The following is a 24,765-nucleotide window of genomic DNA, read 5'->3' as shown; positions in this document are numbered from 1 at the left end:
GTATGATTCTGCTCCTCTCCATGCAGTCACTGCAACAGCCCTGTGAAGTAAGTTAGGCTGAGTCAGTGACAGGCCTAAAGTCATCCACTGCTCTTCATGGGTAAGTGGGGATTAGAACCCAGGTCTTAGTGTTTGCCTCCATTCCTTTAACCACACCACACTGGCTGTCCAGTATGGCATAGTATGTTTGAACTGACCTCATGCAACGGAAAAGTCCTGTTCAGAGAAACCTTCCTAAGCCTTGAAGGCATTAAGCAAAAGCTTGAGTACTAATGGAAAAGAATTGCAACAACATGCATGCTTTTACAAAGCTATCTGTATTGAAAAAAATAGGAAATACTTTATGTTGCGGAAATGTTAAATACCTCCTTCTACTTGCTGCTCTTCCTGATGGTCTACTTCATCTAATTTAAGCTCTGGATATTACTGTGGTGGTCTATACATAGCTACAGGGGGATTTCCTGTCTAGTATTCCTCCCACACATAACTGCTTCTTAGAAAAGGAGCGCATGAGACAAGCCACTTTCTTTTAGTCATAAAGGAAATGGAATGTAGCTCAAATTGTTAGATTGAAGGCAAAGGTTTCTCTCTTTACAACTGCATTTATTTTCCCCCACCCCAATCAATGGTGATTATTTTCTGAAGGCAAAAATGATACGTTTAGGTGCTAATATACCACAGATTTCTTAATAAGATTGGGGGGTAATCACAGAACCATAGAGCTGGAAAGAATAATTTAGGCCATCAAGTTCAAGTTCTTGCACAGTGCAAGCAGGTCTCTGCTAAAATCTTAGAGAAAGAAAAGCAGAAAAGCCTACAGTAAAAGATAACAGTATTTCCCTGTATAGCAGCATTTCTTAATAGTCATCTGAGAATGTGTGAAAGCTTCCATCCACTTAATGGCATAATCTTCCAAGGTCTGAATCAAAGATAACTTATTGAAATGGCAGAAACTTACATGTAACGGCCATCATTTTACAAAAGCAACAAACCACAAAGTGGGAGGGGGGCAGACTTTTCAAAAGGATCATTTCTTTATATGGAAAAAAGGAAGTTCATTTTCAACTGTAAAGACCCCCTAAGATATGCCTGGAACATAAGACTGTGTGGAAAAATACAGGTGATGGCAATGAGCTCTGGCCACATGGAATATTGAAGAAGACAGAATCTAAGGGAACTTGTACAACAGGATATGCTAGCCAACAAACACATCTATAATAATAAAAGAGGTTTTGTGTTTGTCTTTCCATCTATCAGCATCAAGACCAAGAAACATGGAGAACTGACGCTTGGTATGCACACTTAAAGTGTGCAAGGGCTGTGTCTTCTGGGCTATTCTGTTCTTCAAATGCATTACTTTTAAATGTGTCCATTTGAGACTAATAGTATTATTGTCATCCACTACAGAAAGGATTTCCCAACTGGCACATAATGTTGTAGTCCATACTGCAACATTATGGGACATTAGCAGACCAGTAGGACAGAATACCTGTTACTTCCCCCGTGTGTAGCAATCCCTCCAGACAAATGAAATAGATTAAATCTTCCTTTAAGGTACTTTAGGGGTACACCATGGCAGGCTCCATAGCTTCGCTCAATGCATACCAGTGGCCACTGTGAATGTGCAGACCTCAGCAGGCAGTTACTGAGGCTTAGCATGATGTATGAACCCAAAGTAGGGTGGAACATGCAAAATTTCACAGGTCTGTACTTGTGCCTGTATAAAACAACTCAGAACTATTTACCTACTTTACAACAATATTTGTCAGGGTTAAGAAAACACCTTCAGCTGTGACAAGAGACAACCCTTGCTTGGTTTGCACATCATGATAAATTGGAGGAACTGCCCACCACAGTTTGAATATTCATAACAGCCACCAACCATGATAGACTGTGGTGATGTCTAAATAAGGCTGCTGACTGGGAGCGGTTCTCCAGGGTTTCAAACAGGAGGTTTTCCAACCCTTCCTGTGGTGCGTTGGAGAAGCCAGGAACTGATCTCAGGAACTTCTGCATGCAAAGCATGTGTTCCACCACTGAGTCACAGCCCCTTCCAGTGATGCCAGGAGAATTTCTTGGTGAATTTCTTAAAATCACTTGCCACAATATGACAGCTGTCACATGGGGTTATTCAAAACAATGCCCATGTGCTGCCCTACAGTTACCACATTCACCACAGTCTCTCAAAACCATCAGTAGTAATGACAGGAATTCTAAAATAGTTTAAGTCATATTTGCAAGCTGAGCATAAGGAAGGCCTTTGTCGGAAGGCTATCCTGACAGATGGATAGAGCATGAAACGGCTCCACCACAAACTTGAGAATTTGATTTTGGGAGCCAGTACTCCCACAGACAAAAATGAGATGTGACTCAAGGAGTCACATAGGTGAGAGAGTGCATAGTCATGTCCTATGACTGATGGAGAAACAGAAACATTCACATGATTACAACTCAGGTGCACAGATGTATCTTCTACACTCAAATGCCTGTGTAGACATAAGAAAACCACATGATTATATCACCAATTGTAATGTGAAATTAACAATCAATAAAATCTGAACTGTTTCAAGCCACTATATAAGCAAAAACAACATCCAAGAGCCTCAATTCCCAGTCATGGACTCTTCATTACTGGTTCACATAGTGTACAGTGTGTGTCATGCTTTTTTAAAGGTCACGCTTTTCATACAACAGTCTTCCTCCTCAGATCATAAAAGCATTTCTCAGATGGGAATTCCCTGGATTCCCTGAATGCTTTTGTAAGACAGCACAATGAATTATGACTCAGCTAAACAGCTATTCACCTGCTGCAGCTCAGTCAGATAAAAGGAAGTCAACTTCAGGTGGATTCACCTTTCCTGGTGAGAGAATGGCTCAAATGCTTCTGAGGTGTTCTGTCAAATAAAGGCAGAACAGTGCTTGTTTGGTGGTGGGGATTGTGCCTGTGTAAAACAACTCATAACTACCTACTTTATAACAATATTTGCAACTATATTTTGTCTGGGTTTCAGGAGGAAAATAAGCTCTGGATATGTTGTTTTCTTGTTTGCTTTTGCAAGGGGATTTAAACTTTGAGCAATTTGAGTCAGCTCAATACCACCAAAGCACAAGTACAAAAAGCACCTCTCCCAAAGAATCCATATTAGGCTATAGCAGCAAAGACAAAGAGGCCTGTGGCTCCTTATCAAAAATTTATCCCATTAATATATCTGTTAGTCTTTAAGCCTTAAGCTTCAAGATGCTAAAAGCCTTACTTTTATTATCTTGCAGTAGACAACTGGAAAGAACTGAAGTTTTAAACTGAAAGCAAAGTCAACCTGTTCTGAAGCTTAGCAGTACAGTTTTCCCATATCCCAAAACTTTATCACCATAAGCCACAGGTTTTTTCTCATCTGCAAAATTTCTGCAAATTACCCTTGCTAAACAGTGATATACATTAGCAGTAAAAAGTCAGAATCCATACAGTTATATGAATTCTATATATAAAAACTATTTTGCAGCATCTTGTGATGGGGAAACTTGTTTCTTTTGCAACATGTACAGACTCAAAATCACATACATGGGCTGTGAGCTAGTCTGGGATCCTCTTTTGGGAAACTTGTACAGCTGAGAAAATTTAGGAAGGAACTCTCCTGCATTGTCCCAATAGACACGATCTTAATGGGTTGCTGCCACTAAGCAAACTCTTTTGGGTTGCTCCTGTTTTTCAGAAGCAATTTGCAAGGAAAAGTGAATTCTTATATAGCTGCAACCCTAAGAATTGGTAACTGATCTTCATGCTTTTTAAACTCTTGTACAGGGCAACTTTCCCAAAATGTTCCTCGGCATCTAACAAACATTTTCTGTTGCTTCCTTAGCTGAATATGCAGTATTTCCTTCTAATAACTAAGTCACTATTTACATAACATTCTAACTTTTAATGTATGATGATCAGTAATAGTAATCAGAGTCAGTTCCATATACGAAAAAGAGGTTAAAATAGGAGTGTGACGTCCTCAACTATTTGCAATTCTATGGAAAAAATGGTGGGTGGGGGATTTAAAATATACTTCAAGTACAACAGTTTTTCCCTGGAATTTTTACCACTTAAGATTAAACACAACTTGAAATCTACCTTTTCATGTAGCAACCAGATGTGTGGCAAACACTTTAAAAACTTTCGTATGCCAACAGTAGCAGAAAGGCTTAAAACTGCTTTTTTCTAAGTAATATTACTATAATGCACCTGGGGATACTCTTGAAGAAAAGTCAGATTCTTCATCTTGTGCCAAATACAACAGTCAGACTAGTAAGTAGAAACAGAAGATATGAGAGCATAATACTGATTCTGGCCCTAAATGTTTCCAAACTAAATTCTAGGAGCAATTTTTTTAGTAGTGGTATTAGTACTAGCATTAATATTTTAGTATTATTGCATTTATATCCTGCCTTTTTTCCTCTCCTGAGGAACCCAAGGTCACTTACATAGACCTCCATTTTATCTTCACAACAACCCTGTGAGGTAAGTTAGGCTGAGACTGAGTGCCTGGCTTAAAATCACCCAGTGGGCTCCATGGTTGAGTGTCTAGGATCAGAATTCCCCAGGTCCCCAGTCCAACACTCTAACCACCATAGCACATTAGTGGTGGTTTGGGAACACGTCTCCTGAGTTAAATTTACCCAGAAACTATGTTCAACATCCAAGGCCTTTCTCCAAATACCAACTGCGAGGAAGGCTCAATGGGTGACAACTGGTGGGAGGTTCTTTTAGTGGTGGTCCCCCAGTTTTGGAACAGTCTCCTCATTGAAAACTATGGGTGCCAACTTCCATCACCAAGCTAAGATTTCCCTCTATTCTGAAGCATTTTCCCAAACTGAACATTGTTTTGGCCTGATTTCACTTCAGAGTACATTTTTTTTAAAATTCTGTAAAAACCTTGCATGTATTTTCTTACATAGTTTCCACACGATGTTGTTACTGTGCTTGTGTATGCAACATTTATTATGTATGCATTTTTGAGTTAGAGAGCATACCACAGAGACTCCTTGGGGGAGTTGGAGTCTTTGTGGGAGGATATAAATTTCCCAAGCTATTGAGGAACTGCTTTGTGTAAAACAGGTGGGATGAGACAGCCAATCCATTGATGCTATTGTGGTACACCAATATTGCTGCTGGATTCATATGCACATTCTCTGACAGATGCTAAGCCCTTTGGTTTTAGGGATAGGGATGCTCCATAAAGGTAGTTTTGAATGCTTGGCAGCTTTTCCAGTAGGTCAGTGTGGAGCATGTGATTGTTCCCTGCTGTCTGCAGGTTGGAGTAGAAAGAGGGAGATAATCTCTTACAGACAAACGCTAAAGTGGTTAGGGCCAGTTTTGTGCAAAGAGGTCTGCTGCTTGCAGGGGTTGTTACCAAACAAGAACATGGAGGTATGTTGGTCTATTCCTCCTGGCCCATTTAGTAAAGGCCTTGCAATGGAGGAAGGGTCTTCTCTACAGGCCCCTCCAAGACACTGAAGGAACTCTGAATGTCCATTCGATAACAGGATCTTCCAGCTGCAGAAGGAACACTTTTTGAAGAACACCTTGAAGACTATGAGCCCCTGAGAGGGCTAAGGAAAAAAGAGATCAAGAGCTCAGAGAAAACATGATGGGAGGAGGAAGACAAAAAATCTCCTGGTTTTTTTGTACTGCTTTCACTGTGGTGGAAAGAAAAGGGCTGAGATGCAGACTGGAGCTACACTTAGAATGTGTGCAGAAGAAGGGGGTGGAGCTTCCACCCAAAAGCTCTACTTAGCTCTGGAATGTTCCAAAAACTGCTCTGCACAGGCACATTAACCCATATGTGTGAGTCAGAGACCACAAAGAACCATGCAATGCAAAAAAGAAACACACACACAAGGGTATAAACAAGTTTTAAACAGCAACAAAATAAAGCAGCGTCCAATATCTAAAAACATTCAGATCTAATCTAAAAACATTTGGACAGGTTTTATAGAATCCTGGGAAAATAAAATGGTCGTCACTTGGCACTGAAAAGTTTGCCAGTCTCAGGAGGGCATTCTGCAACTGCAGAAGCACCACTTAGCAGCTACCGTTTAAACCCTTCTTGTTTGACAGAGCACCAGGAGAAGCCCACCCTTCAGATTCCATGGATAGCGAATGCATTATGAAGGGCACTTGTAGTAACTCGAAGCCAGTGATGGGAATTTCCAGTGTTGAAGGTTTGCAGGGGCAATGCACTACAATATCTATTTACCCCTCCCTTTGTAGTCTTCAGAATATCTGCACCCAGAAATTCCATTGTACAAATATAGGGAAGTAGTAGTTCATTGCACAGGGAACCAATGACTGTACTACACAAGCCTCTGGGTCATTTTAAGAAATCTTTTTATTTTTTGAGCCACTAAAGTAATTTGGGTTTTTTCCCCTTCAACTGAGATGTTCAAAAAGCAATTCAAATTCCATTTCACTTTGGGGGTGAGGATAAGATAAAGATTTCATCTGAGGTATAGTTTTTTTTCCAGCTCACTTAAAAACTCTCTTTATAAGACTGAAACTCAAAATTGTAGATTATAAATCTATGCCTGATAGTGATAGATTCATTTTCCATTAAGTAGACTAAAAAAGTTCCAAAACTGTTCAGTTTTCTCTGGGTTAGTAAGTATGAAATTGGGAGATTCCAGTAGTCCAGACCATGACCAGGGATTCCCTGACTTTAAACCTCAGCCTTTAATGGCATTTCCTGATTCTCTATACAAAAAATAGGACATAATTCTCAATAATGGTGAATAGTCCCATTAAATTCTGTCAGGAAATATCATCTCCTTCATGGTCTCTATGAAAACCACTTGTAATCAATTTATAGGGTAAGATAAGCTCTCAATTTAGTCTTTCCCTCTGGATGTGAGACGAATAGTGTATACATTGGGAGGGCTGAAATTGCCCCATTGTGATGGCCAGATCCCATTATGATCTGCTCCCACACAAACAGAAGGTGTGAAATGTGCATAGCTAAGACAGCAAGAGAGAAACTCTCTTTTCTAACACAAGGGTTAATTATCCTTCCCGGTAGTAGGAAAGATCCCAAATCTTTGTCTTTTTGATCTGATAATTAATTGCTCCTGCTAAAGTATCAGAAGTGCTTCCACTTTTGCCCTGTTTCCATAAAGACTACCCTAGTTCCAACTCCTAAGAACTGACTGGAGCCCCTTGTCCCTAGAAGGTTGTTGCATTTTTCAAATTTGAGGTGATTTTCCCTTCGAACCTATCAGTTTATCAAATTATGGAAAGTATTAATAGATCAATTTTGCTTCTTTTATGCTGTCTGAACCCCCTTTCTCATTTTTGTTGTGTAAAATAATCCAGTATAGTTGGTTGGGGTCCTACTCGGATGGTCTGTCCTAGGAGACTGACAAATTTCTGGGTATGTCAGGATTTTTCAGCAAAAGCGGCTGGATCCAGCTGAAACTCTAATCTCACTGTAGGCCATTGAAATGTAGAGGTCCATCAACTCAATTACACCAGAGTGCTCTCTCTGATGCTGTGGAGCCCACTCTGCTTCTTGGAGTGCAAAGCAATTGTGGCCAGGAAAACAGGCCAGATGTCAGTTACAGTGCAAACTGCCTAAGACTTGAGGTGCAGACAAGCGAGCACACTAAAGCACATAATAAGCAGCAGTATAAGTAGCAAGGAACCTTTATTTTGCTGCATCCATTGTGACCTCAAGTAGTCATCTAAATGGAGCAATTTTGGATGGTCTGTGGGTTGTTAACACATTCAGCAGCAAGTGGGGCCCTGGTCTCCTTAAGGACAAAATTGCATCTGCAAGCTGTTTCTAGTACAGCTCCAGTTCTAATGTCTGATGCCACCCTATGTCCAATCTCATGAGATCAATTGTTGGTGCAACAGCCTGATAATGACAAGGTGTTTAGAGTAATGTGACCAACCATGTGTTCCCTTGCTTCTTGCCCCTACTGGTTAATAAAAACTAGCTGAGAGGGTAGAACTGGGTAAGTCCAGCCAGTGGTAAATGCATATCTGCATGAAGGACTGCTCCCTGAGATCCTTAAGGAGACAGTAGTGCAACCTCTCCTGAAGAAACCCATTCTGGACCCAATGGTACTTGACAACTACAGTCCAGCTGTAAATTCCCCTTTCTTAGGGAAGGTACTTCAGTGGGTAGAGCAACTGCAGACATTCAGTTGGACTGGTCTGACCGGAGCAGCTCAGGATTTCATGGCCTCCATGATAGCCATGGGGCTGTCTCAACATGCCACAGGCCCGACCCATGAATGTGGGCATACTTTGGACCTGGTTTTCTCGATGGGGCAGGAAGAGGGTGGTCTGAGGGTGAGAAATTTGTGTCTAACACCCCTGTCATGGTCAGATCACTTCCTCGTGAGGTTTGTGCTCGAGAGCAGCCTTTCCCTCTGTAAGGGTGTGGACCCGATTGTGTGGGTCCGCCCCCAGAGCCGGATGGATCCGGGTGGATTTCTGAAGGCCCTGGGGGAGTTTTCGGTTGACAAGACTGGTGCTCCTGTCGATGCTCTGGTCAAACTATAGAATGGGGAAATGACCAGGGCTATTGACACGATCTCCCCAAGTGTCCTCTCCCGCCGGGCAGAGCCCACTCTTTCCCTTGGTATACATCTGAATTGCGGGGGATGAAGCAGGCTGGGAGACGGCTAGAACGTAGGTGGAGGAAATCACGGGATGAATCTGACTGAACACACTTAAGAGCCCATTATCGGGCCTATGCTGTGGCGGTGAGGGAGGCGAAAAAGAAATTCTTCTCCGTTTCCACTGCCTCCTCAAAATGCCATCCGGAGGAGCTTTTTCAGGTGGTACAAGGGCTGGTTCATCCTGGCCCTAAGAAAGATATGGTACCACCCTCGAAGGCCCGCTGTGACAACTTTGCCAAGCATTTTAAGGAGAAAATTGCTCAGATTCGTCACGAGCTGGACTCCACTAGTGACCCAGAGGCTTCTGGGGAGTAACCAATGTCGCCGTCTGGTCCAAAATTGATGGATGAGTTTCAGTTACTGTGGCCTGATGATGTGGACAAGGTGCTTGGACGAGTATGTCCCACCACTTGCCTACTGGACCCTTGCCCATCTTAGCTAATTAACAACGCCAAGCAAGGGATAGGGACCTGGATCTTGGAAGTGGTTAACGCATCTCTGAGGGATGGCCGGGTACCTGCCCCTTTAAAGGAGGTGGTAGTCCGACCAGTCCTGAAGAAGGCGTCACTGGATCCAGAGATGGCCACTAATTATAGACCAGTGGCCAACATCCCGTTTTTGGGCAAGGTGTTGGAGCGGGTGGTGGCGGGACAACTCCAAGCACTCTTCGATGAAACTGATTATCTGGACCCATTTCAGTCCGGCTTCAGACCCGGGTACGGTGCTGAATCTGCCTTGGTCACCCTGTACGATGACATGTGCAGGGAGAAAGACAGGGGGAGTGCATCCCTGTTGATTCTCCTGGACCTCTCAGCGGCTTTCGATACCGTCAACCATGGTATCCTTCTGGATAGACTAGCGGGATTGGGGGTTGGAGGCACTGCTTTGCAGTGGTTCCACTCCTATCTCAATGGCCGATTCCAGAAGGTGATGCTGGGGGACTATGGCTCTGCGCCATGGCAGCTATGCCATTGAATACCGCAGGGATCCATTTTGTCCCCTTTGCTATTCAACATCTACATGAAACCACTGGGAGAGGTTATGAGGAGATGTGGGCTGCGGAATCATCAGTACGTTGATGATACCCAGCTCTACCTCTCGTTTACAGGTGAGGCAGTGGCTGTATTGAACCAGTGCCTGGCCGAGGTAATGGGCTGGATGAGGGCCAATAAACTGAAGCTCAATCCAGACAAGATGGAGGTCTTGTTGGTAGGCGGATCGAACTTCAGGGAAGGAGACCTTGACCTTGTCCTGAATGGGGTTGCACTCCCTCTTAGGGACAAGGTCCACAGCTTGGGAGTGCTCCTCAACCCAGAGCTTTCACTGGAAGCTCAGGTGACAGTGGTGGTGAGGAGCGCTTTCTTTCAGCTTTGGCTGATCTATCAGCTGTGTCCCTACCTGGAGAACGACTGCCTGGCAACAGTGACACACGTGTTGGTAACTTCCTGACTAGACTTCTGTAACACGCTCTATGTGGGGCTGCCCTTGAAGACGGTCCGGATACTTCAATTGGTTCAAAATAGAGCTGCCAGGCTGCTGACGGGGACTGGGCGTTATGTTCACATGACTCCAGTCCTCCGTCAGCTTCACTGGCTCCCCACTGAAGTCCGGGCCCAATTCAAGCTGTTGGTTATTACCTATAAAGCCCTTAACATCTTGGGTCCTGGTTACCTAAAGGAGCGCTTACGTCCATATATGCCCACCCACCCCTTGAGATCAGCGGGAGAGACCCTTCTCCGGGAACCCTCTGTGAAGGATATTAGGAGGGTAAGTACCTGGAGGAGGGCTTTCTCTGCGGTGGTGCCCAATCTATGGAATGTGCTCCCCAGAGAGGTCCGTCTGGCGCTGTCGTTATTTGTTTTTCGGCACCAGGCCAAGACCTTTTTATTTAAACATCATTTTAATTGTTAATATTATTTATTGATTTTACATCTTTGGCCAGGACATCTCCAATTATATTATATTGTTTTATATTGTTATTATGTTGTTATTTATTGTGAGCCGCCCCGAGGCTTTGGCGAATGGGGCGGCATAGAAGCTTCCTAAATAAAATAAGTAAAATAAATTCATGGAGGACAGTGACCATTTAGATCCATTCCAGTCCATGCTTCAACCTGGTTATGCAACCAAGTCAGCCTGGTTGCTCTGACAGAATACTTTCATTGAAAGCAGGACAGAACCCTTTCTGCGATGGGTGGGCAGAGCCTGCAGAGATAATGTGACAATGGAAACACCTCTCTGAGGTCAGAGCTCCATCTAAGACTTGGAAGTATGAAAAAAACCCCACAATTCCTATCACCCCTGAGATACTGTTTTAAGACCATAGAATTGCTTTCTAGTTAATATTTATGTAAGCTGTCCTGAGGCTTTTGCAAAAGGACGGAGTATATATATTCTAAATAAATAAATAAAATACATAAATATGTAGTTTGGATCTTTGCTTTGACTGATTCAGGATTTTCCCTTGTGTGGGTGGCCATTCTGCTCTACTGTAAGGGTGAAGCAAGGAAAGAGGAAAGAAGGCAGAACCACCAAGTCTACATCTGACAGGGTCCAGACTGGTTTCGATGCCTGAAGAATTATTCCCACAATATCATATTCTTCTTAAAGCTTCTTTTGATCTGGGACCAGGATGCAAATGACTGGTAGCAGACTACCCATAATAAGTGAAAAACACAGACTGGATCCCTGTGTCAAGATGCATCCTTGAGCATCACAGCCATGAGGTTTGAGATTTATACTGGTGCAGCGAGGGCTAGAAATGGCCACCCCTTCTCCAGTTCTGAGGTCAAAGTGATGGTCTTGTGAAAACTGGAGAAAATGGGAGGAGGGCTGCCTTTATATACCACAGGGAAAAGGGGGCGGAGCTCCCACCAAAACACTTAGCTAGGGAATCTCTCTCTCCGACAATAGGGTCTGTACCTGCACAGATTTTTAATGAAAAAAATTCCTCTGTATGTATATGCATAAACATTAGGAATAACATGAAGGAATATTTACTGAAAGTAAATGAAGCTTTGAAAAAGAGTTAATTTAAGCACAAACTTGGAGTATTCCTTATTTATTTGGACTTGCCTTCAATTAGGGACAGCTTATGGGTGTTCTCTTTAAAAGCAAAGAAACAAAACACAATTACATAAACAAAGCTATTATTGGAACTGGATCAGTGGAGAATGTGACATCTAACATGTCTTCCAGCCGCACCCCAGGACACACATGTTATGACTGCAATGAAATCACTAGGGAAAATCCTTACCAAGATCAAGCAGCAATTAGATTAAATGGGAACACTTAGAGAGCACTTTTCATCTTCAGAGCACTTGGTAAACAATATCATAAATCAAAATATTGCTTCCTATTAAAAAAGAGTTTAGCAGGTGGTATTATCCACACATGGTAAGTATATACAATTTCATCAGTGATGTTAAGGGAAAATTACAGACATATGCCCACAAACCTAGAATGCTGCATTCAGTCTCTGTCATCCCATTTTAAACATGCACCAGAACAGAACTAATTGCAGAGGAATCAAAAAATATTAACCACACTTTACATAAACTCAATGGGACTTATTCCCTTGGAGGATAGCAGTCCAAGTGGCCTAAAGAGTGATAGGAAATTAATTTTATTTCTGAAATCTGGGCTCTTTGGTTGTCTAATAAACAACAGAAAATAATATAAAATTAATAAGAACATGAGAATTATTTTAAAGTTTCTAATGAAACAAGGAGACTATTTTAGAAAAATCTCAGTATGTGAAATAACTTCAGTTAAATATCTGGGAATAAATGTGCCTGGACAAAATAATAAATTATTCCAAGACAATTATATAATAATGTGGCTGAAGATCAAAACAGTTCTACAGGGATGGTCCAATTAAAAATGTCATGGCTGGGAAGAATCCCTTTTATAAAAATGAATGTCCTAACAAAGTTGAGCTTTTTAATTCAGACAACACCAATGTTCATACAAGAAATTTTTTTACAAGAATTATAAAGACAACTGAATACCTCTACTTGGAACGGGAAAAAACAAGGGTAAAACTAACTACTACAAGATGAAATAAGAGTTCTAGCATCACCTAATATTAAATTATATTATTATCCAGCTGGATTGGTTTGGATTAAAAATACTGATGAAAGGCTGATAAAGTTGGAAATAGCAGATCTAGAAGAAGGAATACATGTTTGTGGGACAAGGAATCAATTAAAAAAGATCCAACAAAAAAAAAGTCATGTAATTAGAGATGGCCTAAAAAGGACCTGGAATTACAAAGAAGGATTAGCCCTTCAGTATCTCCTTTGATGTGTCCAACAGAAAGATATGACAAATTTTCAAGGAAAAATAAATATTTTATAGCATATAGAGATATGACAGATTAACAAGGAAGAATCAAGTCCTGGCAAACATTAAAAGAGGAAGGAAAAAGATAGAATGGCTTCTTTAAATTCAACTGGTCGCCAGACTGAGAAGGGACATTCAACAAGATCCATAAGAGATCCTCTAACAGAATTTGAGAAGTTGATTTCACAGTGGAAAGACCTTCTACTAGGATGTATTTACAAGCTATTATTGCAATATGATACAAAACAAGTTAAAAGATGTATGATAAATTGGATGCAGAACCTTGGAGAAGAAATATAGTTCCATCAATGGGAAACTTTATGAACGAAAGGAATAAAATTCATGGCTGGCCAAGCATTAAGAGAGAACTGGTTCAAGATGTTCTTTCGTTGGTTTATCACCCCAAAGGTATTCAAAAAATGGACAAGAAGTATAATGGAAATTGTTAAAAATGTAAAGAAGTGGAAGGAACTTTTTTTTATCAAATGTAATGGTGGTGTAATAAGATCAAAACTTTTTGGAAAGAAATACATGCTGAAATACAGAAAAATTTCAAAATTAACTTTCCAGTGAATTTGAAAAATCTTATTAAGTATTTTACCAGATACCCTCCCAAGAAACTGTGAGAATTATTAGAATATATGATAACTGCAGCCAGAGTTACAATTGCAACAAACTGGAAAACAGAAGACCACCCAACCAACAAATATTGGATAAATAAGCTAGCTGAATATACAGTGATGGCAAAATTAACCAACTATGTAAATAAAAGACAGATTAAAGAATTTAATAATAAATTGGATGCTTATTATACATATTTTAAATCATAAAAACGAAATCCAGTTAAAGTGATGAATGCCTATTAATTTTTATTCTATTCATATCTGAAGGAAAAAAGGAATCTTTGAACATCATTAACACGTAATGTATACAATGATTAGATTAGTATAATTGTTTTCAGAAATAAGGAAGGGAAGAAGTAGAGGAGGAGAGGGAGAGAAGAAGGGAAAATATTTTAAAGTGCGATTGGGTTTATGGATACAATGTGGGATGAATTATATCTTACTGTTGTCTATGTTAAAGCAATTTTTCATGAAATCATGACATTTTTTCCTGAAATAGTTGTATTTGGCTATTTACCAACTTAACAAGCATTATTTATAATTATGTAGTATCATGTAAAATTGTAGTTGTAAGTCTAGGTGATGTAATGATTATTGCTGATTTTTTGTGAAACGTCTTGCATCTAGTTTTATAAGCAATTTTTGTACAAGACCTCTTGATAACTTTTTCTTTTCTTTTTCTTTTTGTTCTGTATTTTTCTTTCTGTTTCTTTTTTAATATTTAAAAATAAAAAATAAAAATATTTAATCAATATAAAGTTAAATAATATAATAGAACAGCAGCAACAAAAGCAAGTCAAACAACCTGAATAACTAAGGGAGAGCTACAATTTCACAATGGTTTAAAACAAAGAAAAACATCTCAACAGATCTAGAACTTGAAGATCCAAAAGGCCTTTTCCTGGTGCAGAATTCCCCTAACCACAATCTGATGCACCACAGGAGGAGGAGGAAGAGCATTTCAGATGATTATCTTCATTCTAGGACATTAACATCTTTAGAAAGGGAGTGCCCATGCTTTGAGCTGAGCTTTAAAAAACAGATTGGAAGCCAAGGCAACTTGGCCAAAACAGGTGAGATTTGACCTCATGGCCCTGACTCTTGTTAGCCATTTGACTGCTGTATGCTGAATAAACTGGGCCCTCTTTGAAGACAGCCCCAGACTACCAGAATATAAGTAATTGCGACCCAGCTTTTTGTGATCTGGAACAAACCCAGTAAAGCCAGATCGGCGAACATTACCATACAATAAAGTGATCCGAAGGGAAGTACAGCCTTATCTAGAACATGGTAAGCAAAACCATCCTGGAATAGATGAACCACCCATGAAGAAAATTTCTTCTCTGTTTGTTAGGTATCTGTCCCTTCTTTACCATGTATAATCCCGTTCATTTGTTTTCTGTTCATTAAGCTTAGCATCTCATAGGCAATATTTCTAAATGTTACATCATCTTTTTCCTTAGTCAAGCTATACACCTATGCAAATCTTGACTTGCCAGTGTAGGATGTTCTAGACAAATAGGTAATAATTTCAAAAGTCAGGAAAGATTTGTGAATCATCTCAGTTGTAAGTCTAATTTCATTACAGTGTCAGAAATTCCTTTATTTAAGTGTACAGTATTATATATTGAAAAATACTGTATTATCAGTGCTTTGCTACCTAGAGTTTTTATCCAATGTGGAATGTACCTTCCTAATGTCTTCTGCTTATCTTAAACCTCCAGTTCAAATTCAGTTGTTGCTTCACATCTAATTAATACATGTATCCTTGTTATTATTTCAGAGTAGTAGTATAACTGTTACTTCAAAGCAAATGAAAAAATTGTAAGCATCCTTTTGTTTGAATAAAGGAATTCCTGGGATGTTAAAGTAATCTGTATACCAATTATATCTGTTGAAAATCATGCTGTTAACAAGTGTTCAGCTTAACCATATATAGGGGAAGACTTCCCCATCCTGGTTCTCTCCAGCTGTGTTGTATCACAGCTCCCAACATTCTCCAGTCAACCAGGTTAGGGAAAGATAGTACAGGGGGTAGGGAATACTCCAGTCCTGTCCACTCTAGTCTGAACTTTTCTGTGAGGATCTGGAAGGTGCAAAGTCATATTCTAGATCTGTTCAATTGAACACACTTATAAGACATTCTGTGACTGGGATCCCTGAGTTATGAGGTTGGAGGGAATGGGGATTCAAGGTAAACCCAGTATGTATTGCCTACATTTTCTATGCCAGGATTTGCTCCATCTGCTCCATAAAGTTCAGGATGAAGGTGGGGAGTGAAGCCCTCACAGATCCGAAATAACAGGAAGGATTCTCCTAAGTTGTCATTTCAGTGCACACAGGCTTTCCATGTCAAGGAAGCCCTACAAGGCCTCCATTAAAGGAGCCTCAGCATTTGACCAGCCCACTTCTTTCCCCATTCTGCAAATAATCAAGTCCTTGCATGTTAAGCTAAACATATGCACAGCATTTTTCTCAGGCAAATAAATAAAAAATATTAAAGATTTTTAGGGCACCCTTCAATAAAGTATGTGGTCATAATGCAAAACAGTGTTATGAATGCTTGAGTGCTAGCCACTGAACTACAGGCAGCTCAGGAAAAGTAAGGTTGCTTACTTATAACTGACGTTTTTCGAGTGGTCATATGTACATTCACACATATGGGCTCTGTGCCTGCACAGGGCCTGTTATCAGAGAGAGAGATTCCCTTGCTAAGTGTTTTGGTCAGAGCTCTACCCTCTTTTTCCTGTGGTATATAAAGATGGGGCTCCTGCCATTTTCTCCAGCTTACATGAAACTGTCGCTTTGGCCTCACAACTGGAGAAGGGGTAGCCATTTCCAGGTCTCTCTGCACCAGTAAGGCACAGATGGAAAGGTAAGGGAAAGGGAAAGAATGCATTGGTTGAATATAATATGGCTATTGACATCGACGTGGGACCAGTGGCTGGGTGCACAGATGACCACTCAAAGAATGTTGGTTGCATGTAAGCAGCCTTACCTTCTTCTTTGTGGTCTATGTGCATTGCACATATGGGTGAATAGTGAGCTTACTTTGGAATGGAGGTGGGATGGTGTCATCATAGAACTGCTGTCAGGATCGCTTGTCCAAAGGAAAAGTTTTGTTTGATCCTGACATTGAGCTATCAGTGCTGAATGAACATTGATGGACTGGACCGTGTTGCTGCTTTGCATAAGTCCTCCACCAGTCTACCAGTATGTAGTGCTGTGGATGTAACCACTGCTCTGCTAGAGTGTGCTTTCAATTTTTCTGGGAGTCTCAGACTGGCAAGCTGGTAGGCTATCTTGATGGTTTCTACAATCCAGTGAGCTAGTCTTCATGTTAACATGGAGTTGCCTTTTGATTGTTCCACATACAAGATAAAAAGTCCTTTGGATAAGCAGAATGGTTATGTGTAGGAGCGAGAGAAAGCTAGGGTCCTTTGAATGTTCAGTGTGTGGAGAGCTGTTTCTACTGGACTAGATGGCATTGAGAAGAAAGCTTATAAGATTATGCCTTGGTTTAAGAGGAAGCTTGAAACAACCTTAGGCAGGAAAGATTGGTCTGGCTTATGGAAAATAAGAAAGGATGGGTCAATTCGGAGAGTCCATAGCTCATTAGCCTGTCCAGCTGATGTGATTGCTACTAAAAATGCCACCTTCCAGGAGAGAAAGTGGAAGTAAATGGTAGCTAAAGTTCTGAAGGGGTGCTTTGTGAGAGCTTGCAGAACCACGAAAAGGCTCCATCTTGACACAATCAATTGGATCAGAGATACAAGGTTGTGCAACCCTCTAAGGAACCCTTTAAGTCTGGTGAAAGGATACGAAAAGACTGAGTGCCCTTCAACCATTCCATGAAAAGCAGCTATAGCTGCAAAGTATATCTTAATCAAGGTTGGTTTCAAGGCCACGTTCTTCAGAGAAATGTTCAAATTCCTTCCATTTTGTTTTCTATGATCAACTGGTGTTTGGTTTGAGCACAGTGTCAAGGACTGGCTGTATCTTGGTTTGCAAGGGGACTCCCTTGTCTACCCAATGATACTCCACACTGTTAGATGCAGGATCTTGATATCTAGGTGAAAGACTAATCCTCCATCCAAACATAAGATGAGTTGGGTTGATGGGTTGGTTGGACAGGAGAAGGTCTGTAAACCATGCCTGTGCAGCCCATCATGGAGTCACTACAATGCAGTTTGTTTGGTCCCTTAAATTTTCATTATTTGTAATCAGTGCAAGTGGGGAGAACAGAAAATAGTGTCCTGTTGCAACGTGTGAGGAAAGTATCTCCCATGGATTCATTGCCGGCTCCAGCTTGAGAACAGAAATGTTTGCACATTGCATTGTTCAGTGTTGCAAAGAGGTCAACAGATGGAGTTCCCCAGTTGTGAAGAGGTATTTTACAACTTCTGGATGTAATTCCCATTCATTAGTCAGGTCTAGCCTTCTGCTCAGACTGTTGGTTAGTTTGTTGTAAATCCCAGCTAAGTGAACTGCCACAACCATTGTGTTCCATTCCAAGGATCAGTCCCAAATTTGTAGTGCAAGTCAGGTCAGTGATATGGATTGTGCCTCGCCTTCTTTGTTTAGATAATACACTACTGTGATATTGTCTGATGCTACTGAATATGTTTGTCCTTGAGTAACTGTTGGAACGACAGTAAAGCTTTATGTACTGCAATCTCCAAGAGGTTGATATGCTTGCTGCATTCTTGATTGCTCCATAGTCCATGGGCTTCTTTGCTGATGCAATGTGCTCTCCATTCTCATGAGGGACTGTCTGTTGTTATGGTCAAGTCTGGTTTCTTGAGGGTAAAGGCAACTCTCCTAGAGAGTTTGCAATGTATAGTCCACCAAGTGAGACAGGACCGCACTGAATGAGGGAGTGCCAAACGTTTCCATTTGGAGTCTCTGTGTGACTGGTACACATGAAGAAAGCAGAGAGGTCTCATTCACAGGTGAGTATATTATATGACTGAGATCATAGCTGCCATTAGTCCCAGAAGTCAGTGTATATGGTGTGCTGTAGATCTGTCTTCTAGTTGGAGGCATAGGGCCAATCCAGATAGAGTTGTTGCTCTGTCTAGGGACAGGTATGCCTGGGCATCCACAGAATCCAGTCTGGTACCAATAGATAGGATAGACTAGGAGAGAGAAATTATAGATTTTTCTGCACAGTCCTAGTTTCTGTAGGAGACAACATGTAGTGTGGATTGAAGCCCTTAAGTCCATTTTGGATGCGGTGGTCAGGAGGCAATTGTCTAAGTATGGGTATATTTGAATCACTTGAACCCGAAGGTGTGCACAGACTGCCATGCATTTCATGAATATCCATGGGGCTGTGGTGAGACCAAATGGGAATACACAAAATTCAAAGCTTTAGGTGCTGATATGGAACAGCAGCAAAAGCAGGTTGCTTACCTGTAACTGATGTTCTTCGAGTGGCCATCTGTGCATTCACACATATGGGTTGCTGCGCCTGCGCAGTGCCTAGGCCAGAAGATTAGAAAGCTAACGGTTTTTTGGCAAGAAAACTCCGCTCCCCTCCCCCTTTGTGGTATAAATAGAGCGAAGTGTCCGCCATTTTGCTCAGTCTTGAAGACCGCACGTTCGCCCTCTAGAGGTTAAAAATAATAAGACACAATTATATTCCCACGGTACCAATGTGAATTATAGTACGGTACCGAGAACAATCTCTAGTCAGCGATATAACCCCCCCAGTACCGATGCCATTAATATTTCGGTACCAAAAAAAAAAAAATACACCCAGCGACATAATCCAAATGGTACCGATGCAAATTATAGTATGGTGCCGAGAAAAAACATGATATCCACTCACCGACACCAAGTGGGGCCGGCGGGTGGGTTGTGTGAATGGACAGATGGCCACTCGAAGAACATCAATAACAGGTAAGCAACCTGCTTTTCTTCGTCGTGACCTCTGTGCATCACACATATGGGTGATTCGCAAGCTTACCAGACTCAGCGGAGGGAGGTGTCATCATCGAAGAATGGATGAGAGAACAGCTCTACCAAAAGAGCAGTCCCGTCTGGCATGTACATCAAGCCGATAATGCTTGGTGAAAGTACATGGACCAGCCCAGATCACAGCTCTGCAGATGTCTTGCAACGGAACCCCTGCGGCAAAAGCGGACGAGGTCGCTACTGCTCGTGTAGAATGGCCAGTTGGAGAGACAGGTAAGTCTATTTTCGATAGCTGATAAGCCAGGACAATAGTCTGGGTGATCCAATTAGAGAGTCTCTGAGATGATATCGGTGATCCCCTTTTTTGCTCGAAGTATTTAACTAAAAGTCTATTAGTAGTACGAAAAGATTCAGTGCAGGATCTGTAAAAAGCCAAGCAGCGGTGAACATCAAGCGTGTGTAGAGCACGTTCTATCGGGGTTGACGGTGACGGAAAGAAAGTCAGTAGAACGATATCCTGATTCAGGTGGAACGATGTGGCCACCTTGGGTAAAAAGGAGAAATCCATTCGAAGGACAACTTTTTCCTTATGGAAGTTCAGAAATGGTGGGTCTATGCAGAGAGCACAAAGTTTGCTAGCTCTTCGTGCTGATGTAACCGCTACTAGAAAGGCAGTCTTCCATGACACCAGGCGTAAGTCCGCAGTTGCTAAAGGCTCAAACAGGGTTTGGTAAGCGCTTGGAGTACTACAGAAAGACTCCACGTCGGCATGGCAGGGCGAATAGACGGATGTAAATTTTGTAGTCCCTTAATGAAGCGCCGAACCAGCAGTTGTGAGAAGACCGATAACCCGTGTATAGTGCCACGATAATGGGATATAGCGGCTGCATAAACTTTGATGGATGACGGTTTAAGTCCCTCATGATGCAAATGTAAAAGAAATTGTAAGATATTGGTGACTGAAGCCGTTGCAGGGGAGAACGAATGGCACTCTGCAAAAGAAGAGAATCTTCTCCTCCATATAGGAATGACGAGTGGACGGTCTTAATGCAGATTCGATAATCGCCTGAATTTCTCTGTTGGTAGGCATCGGTATCGTGATATTTGCTGTCGAATTTGAAGTCGGGGCTGCATATACCATGTGTTGAGTGAGGTCACCCGTAGCGTGAGGTGTCCCCGGTACCAACTCGGTGACGTGAGTCAGGTGATTTGCCATGCCGTCAGCTTCAGAGAGAATATATCCGGATGGCGGATTGCTCCTCCTTGTTGTGTTAAGAGGTGCGGGAGAGTTGGTAGATGAAGGAACGTTCTTCTGGACAGCAGCAAGAGAGTGGTAAACCATGGTTGTCTTGGCCGCCACGGAGTCACTAGTATCCCTGTGGCCCTGTCCTGGGCTATTTTTGTTACCACTCTCGTCAGAAGTGGGATTGGAGGAAATGCATAAAAAGTCATGTTGCTCCAAGGGACCATGAGAGCATCTCCCATCGATCCCGGCCCGACGCCCGCTCTGGAACAGTAAAGGGCACACAGGCTGTTCTGTCACGTGGTGAACAGGTCCACATCCGGATAACCCCACAAGCGGAAGAGTTCCTTGCAAAGTTGTTTGTCCAACTCCCATTCGTGGGTTGTCGACATCTGTCTGCTTAATGTATCTGCTTCGACGTTGTCGGTTCCAGCCAGGTGAACCGCCATAAGCGTGATGTTTCTCGGTATGCACCAGTCCCAAATGTCCATCGATAGGCGTGCTAAGGCTGGAGATTTTGTGCCCCCCCTGCTTGTTGATGTAGAAAACTGCCGCTATATTGTCTGATGCAATTTGGACAATTTGACGGCATAACACAGTCTCGAAAGCCTTGAGGGTGTTGAAAATCTCCAGAAGTTCCAGGAAGTTGATGTGTTTCCTCACCTCTTGTCGGTTCCAAGTACCTTGGACCCGAAGTCCCGAACACGCCGCACCCCATCCCAGGAGGGATGCGTCAGTGTACAGAGTCGTCGTTGGCCGAGGTAGTCGAAACGGGGTGCCGATCGACAGGTTGTCTGTGATGGTCCACCACGTTAAAGTGTGAAGGACTGCAGGCGGGATCCGAATGCAGGCGGGATCCGAATCTGCTTGGTGGCAGGATCTTGTTGTGGTTGAAAGGCAGCGTTGAAGAACAGTTGAATGGGTCACATATGTAGCCTGGCATACGGGACAATGGCAATAGCAGCAGCCATATGCCCCAGTAGTCTCTGAACGGACAAGGCTGGAACCGTTCCGTGTAGTCGAATCCGATGAATATGGCTGCATAAAGCATTCTGACGTTCCGGCGGGAGGAAAGCTTTTTCCCGTGTCGAGTCGAGTCGTGCCCCGATGAAATCGATGACCTGCGTGGGAATAAGGGTCGATTTGTCGCGGTTAATGCAGAGGCCGAGAGCATCGAGCAAAGCGCAGGTCATTTGTAAATCAGACAAGAGAGCTTGTTTGGATTGCGAGACGATCAGCCAGTCGTCCAAGTATGGGTAAACCTGTACTCCGCGAGTCCGCAAGTGTGCGCATACTGGTGCCATACACTTTGTAAAGATTCGAGGGGCTGTGGCCAAGCCAAAGGGTAGGACGTTAAACTCGAACAGGTCGGATCCGACAGTAAAACGTAGAAAGCGTCTGTGTGAAGGATGTATGGAAATATGAAAATAAGCATCCTTCAAATCCAGTGAGGCGAACCAATCCTCTCTTTTCAATAATGGAAGAATGTTCTGTAAAGCGGTCATCTGGAACTTCCTTGGTTTGATGTACTTGTTAAGAGTTCGTAAGTCCAGGATCGGACGGAGACCACCGTCCCTTTTCAGGACTGTAAAATATCTGGAATAGAATCCATGCAATCCTTCCGAGCAGGACAATTTTTGAATCGCTCCCTTGAGAAATAGCTGTGAGACTTCATCGCGTAGCACCGATGAAGAAGGTGTGAAGCGAATCGGGCTCGAAGGAGGGATAACATCGAATTCTATCCTATATCCGAACGAGATGATAGATAACACCCACCTATCAGATGTAATGGACTCCCAGTTGGGGAGTCGGCCCTGGAGCCGGTCCCCAAAAGGGAGAAGGGAAGGTGGTGCTGGAATAGAAAGGATGGTTTGCGCAAGCCGTCAACGTGGGCGTTTATTGGTATCGAATCACCTACGGCCTTGGGAAAAACGCTGTTGTGCTTGCTGCCTCCGACGCTGCCGTTGTTGGTATTGCTGGGTTCGAGGGTAGTTTTGCTGGCGTGGATAATATGGTTGATTCCGGTAGGACGACCGGGGCCACTGCCACTTACATTTTTGTGGGAGCTCCATGCGGCATGCGGTTAGGCGTGATTCATGAATCGCCTTTAATTTTCGGTCAGTCTTCTGGTGGAACAGACCGGTACCATCAAAAGGCATTTCCTTGATTCTGCACTTCATCTCATCGGGGAAATTACAATTGCGCAGCCACGCATGTCGGCGTATCGAGATGGCGTTGACGAGGGCCCTTGAATCGGTGTCTACATGGTGACGAGCGGTAGACAGCTGTTGTACCGCCACCTGGATCGCCTCCTTAATAAAAACCCTGGCAAGGTCCGCTTGGTGGTCTGGAAGGGAGGAAGCGACGTTATCCAGTTTCTGCATGATAAAGTACTGGTAACGTGCCAGTGTCGCTTCGTAGTTCAATATGTGCACGCCGAGTCCAGAGGCCGCATAGACTTGGCGCGTAAGCATATCGATTTTCCTCCCTTCCTTGTCCCAAGGAGCAGTATGTCCCCTGGACTCCCTGCCCTGGGAGGATTCACCCACAAGAGAGTTCGGTTTTGGGTGATGGAGCAGGAAGGGAATGTCATCGTCCCGAACTCTATACATAGCCTCATATCTGCGGGAGGTCGCTTGTGGTTGGGCCGGTTGGTCCCAGGGTTGGACCATAGTCTGGTGCAGTGTAGTTATAAGTGGCAGAGCTATGGATGCGGACTGCTCTCCCCGAGCGACGTCATAGAAGCGATCTGTCAAAGGGCCTGGCTGTTGATGGGCTTCGATTTCAAGCGAATGAACCAAGCGGGACATGAGCTCTGTGAATGAGACATGAGGTTCATCGGGTGAAGCAGGCCCTTGATATGCGACAGCCACATCAGGGGATGTGGAGTCGACCTCTGAGTCCTCCGAGTCTTCCACGTAGTGCGGCCGGTCGTCGTTTGAGGAGGAGGTTTCAGGGGAGGCTGGGCGCCTCGTTTCTGTACGCCTGGAGGTGGATGGCACATCCCTCAGGACCGATGATGATCTATGTTCACGAGGGAAATAGGGATATGGCTGGTACCCACCCCAACTGGGGGGAGCACCATATCCTGGAATCAACCAATTTTCATCTCGACGCTCGGATGAATGGCTGCGACCTCTGGGAGGTAATGGTGAGGCCACATGAGATTCAGTCAGTGGCATGGGTGTTGGTGAGCATTCCCTCGGTGGGGAGTCTCTGATTTCGCCATCAGAGATGGACTCCTGAAGTGGCTCCTCCTGTTGCTGGGAAGGCACACTCTCAGGCCGAGCCGTTGGCCTGGGGGATCCCGGTGGTGTCACCTGCATAACGAGGGGGTTGGTACCGTGGTGGCCATCGGTACCGAAAAGCCCAATGAACCTGAGCCTCGTTGTTTTGGGCGGTCAGGTTTCTTGCTCTTGTGAGCGGGCTTATCCACCTTTCCTTCCTCAACTTCTTATGGGTGGAAGTTTTATCCAGACTGGTATGCTTGCACTTCTCCCATTTCTTAGTCAGGGGAGAAGGCAGTGACTGAGCCCCCATAGAAATGGCGCCCTCGTCCGAAGGACGCTGAGGAGGGTCAGCAGAGGTCGAGGAATGACGCTTCGCCGGAGCGCTCATGGTGGAGGAGGAGCACTGAGGAGGCGTGGACGAAGAGGAAGCAGGCCGTAGGAGCAGTTGGTCGGACTGCATTAATGCCTGATCCCATAGGAGCTTTCTGAGACGATTCTCCCTATTTTTCCACGCCTGCTTGGTAAACGCCAAGCAATGACCGCACTTGTCGGTCCTATGCCCCTCGCCGAGGCAGAGGAGGCAGAGATCATGTGGATCGGCCGGCGACATTTTAGATCCACATTCAATACATTTGCGGAATGCTGCCCGCTGCACCATCGCAGAAAAATGAAGAAAAGAGGACAGTATAGAGGGTAAAATAATATTTTTGTTTTTGTTTTTATGCAGAGAGAAAGAATTCAA

At 43.3% G+C, this 24,765-nt stretch overlaps 1 protein-coding gene across 4 annotated transcripts in view; it reads right to left on the bottom strand.

The window, feature by feature from the left end:
- Positions 1-24,765, bottom strand: part of LOC123026460 (protein only RNase P catalytic subunit) — a 70,114-nt gene that overhangs the window by 5,747 nt on the left and 39,602 nt on the right. The gene's annotated exons all lie outside the window — the stretch shown is intronic.

This window comes from Varanus komodoensis, unplaced genomic scaffold (assembly GCF_004798865.1).
Source record: "Varanus komodoensis strain SLA01 unplaced genomic scaffold, ASM479886v1 scaffold3, whole genome shotgun sequence".
In the NCBI taxonomy this organism is placed as follows: Eukaryota; Metazoa; Chordata; class Lepidosauria; order Squamata; family Varanidae; genus Varanus; species Varanus komodoensis.
The sequence above is the reverse complement of the archived record's forward strand: the minus strand, read 5'-3'. Positions and strand labels throughout refer to the sequence as shown.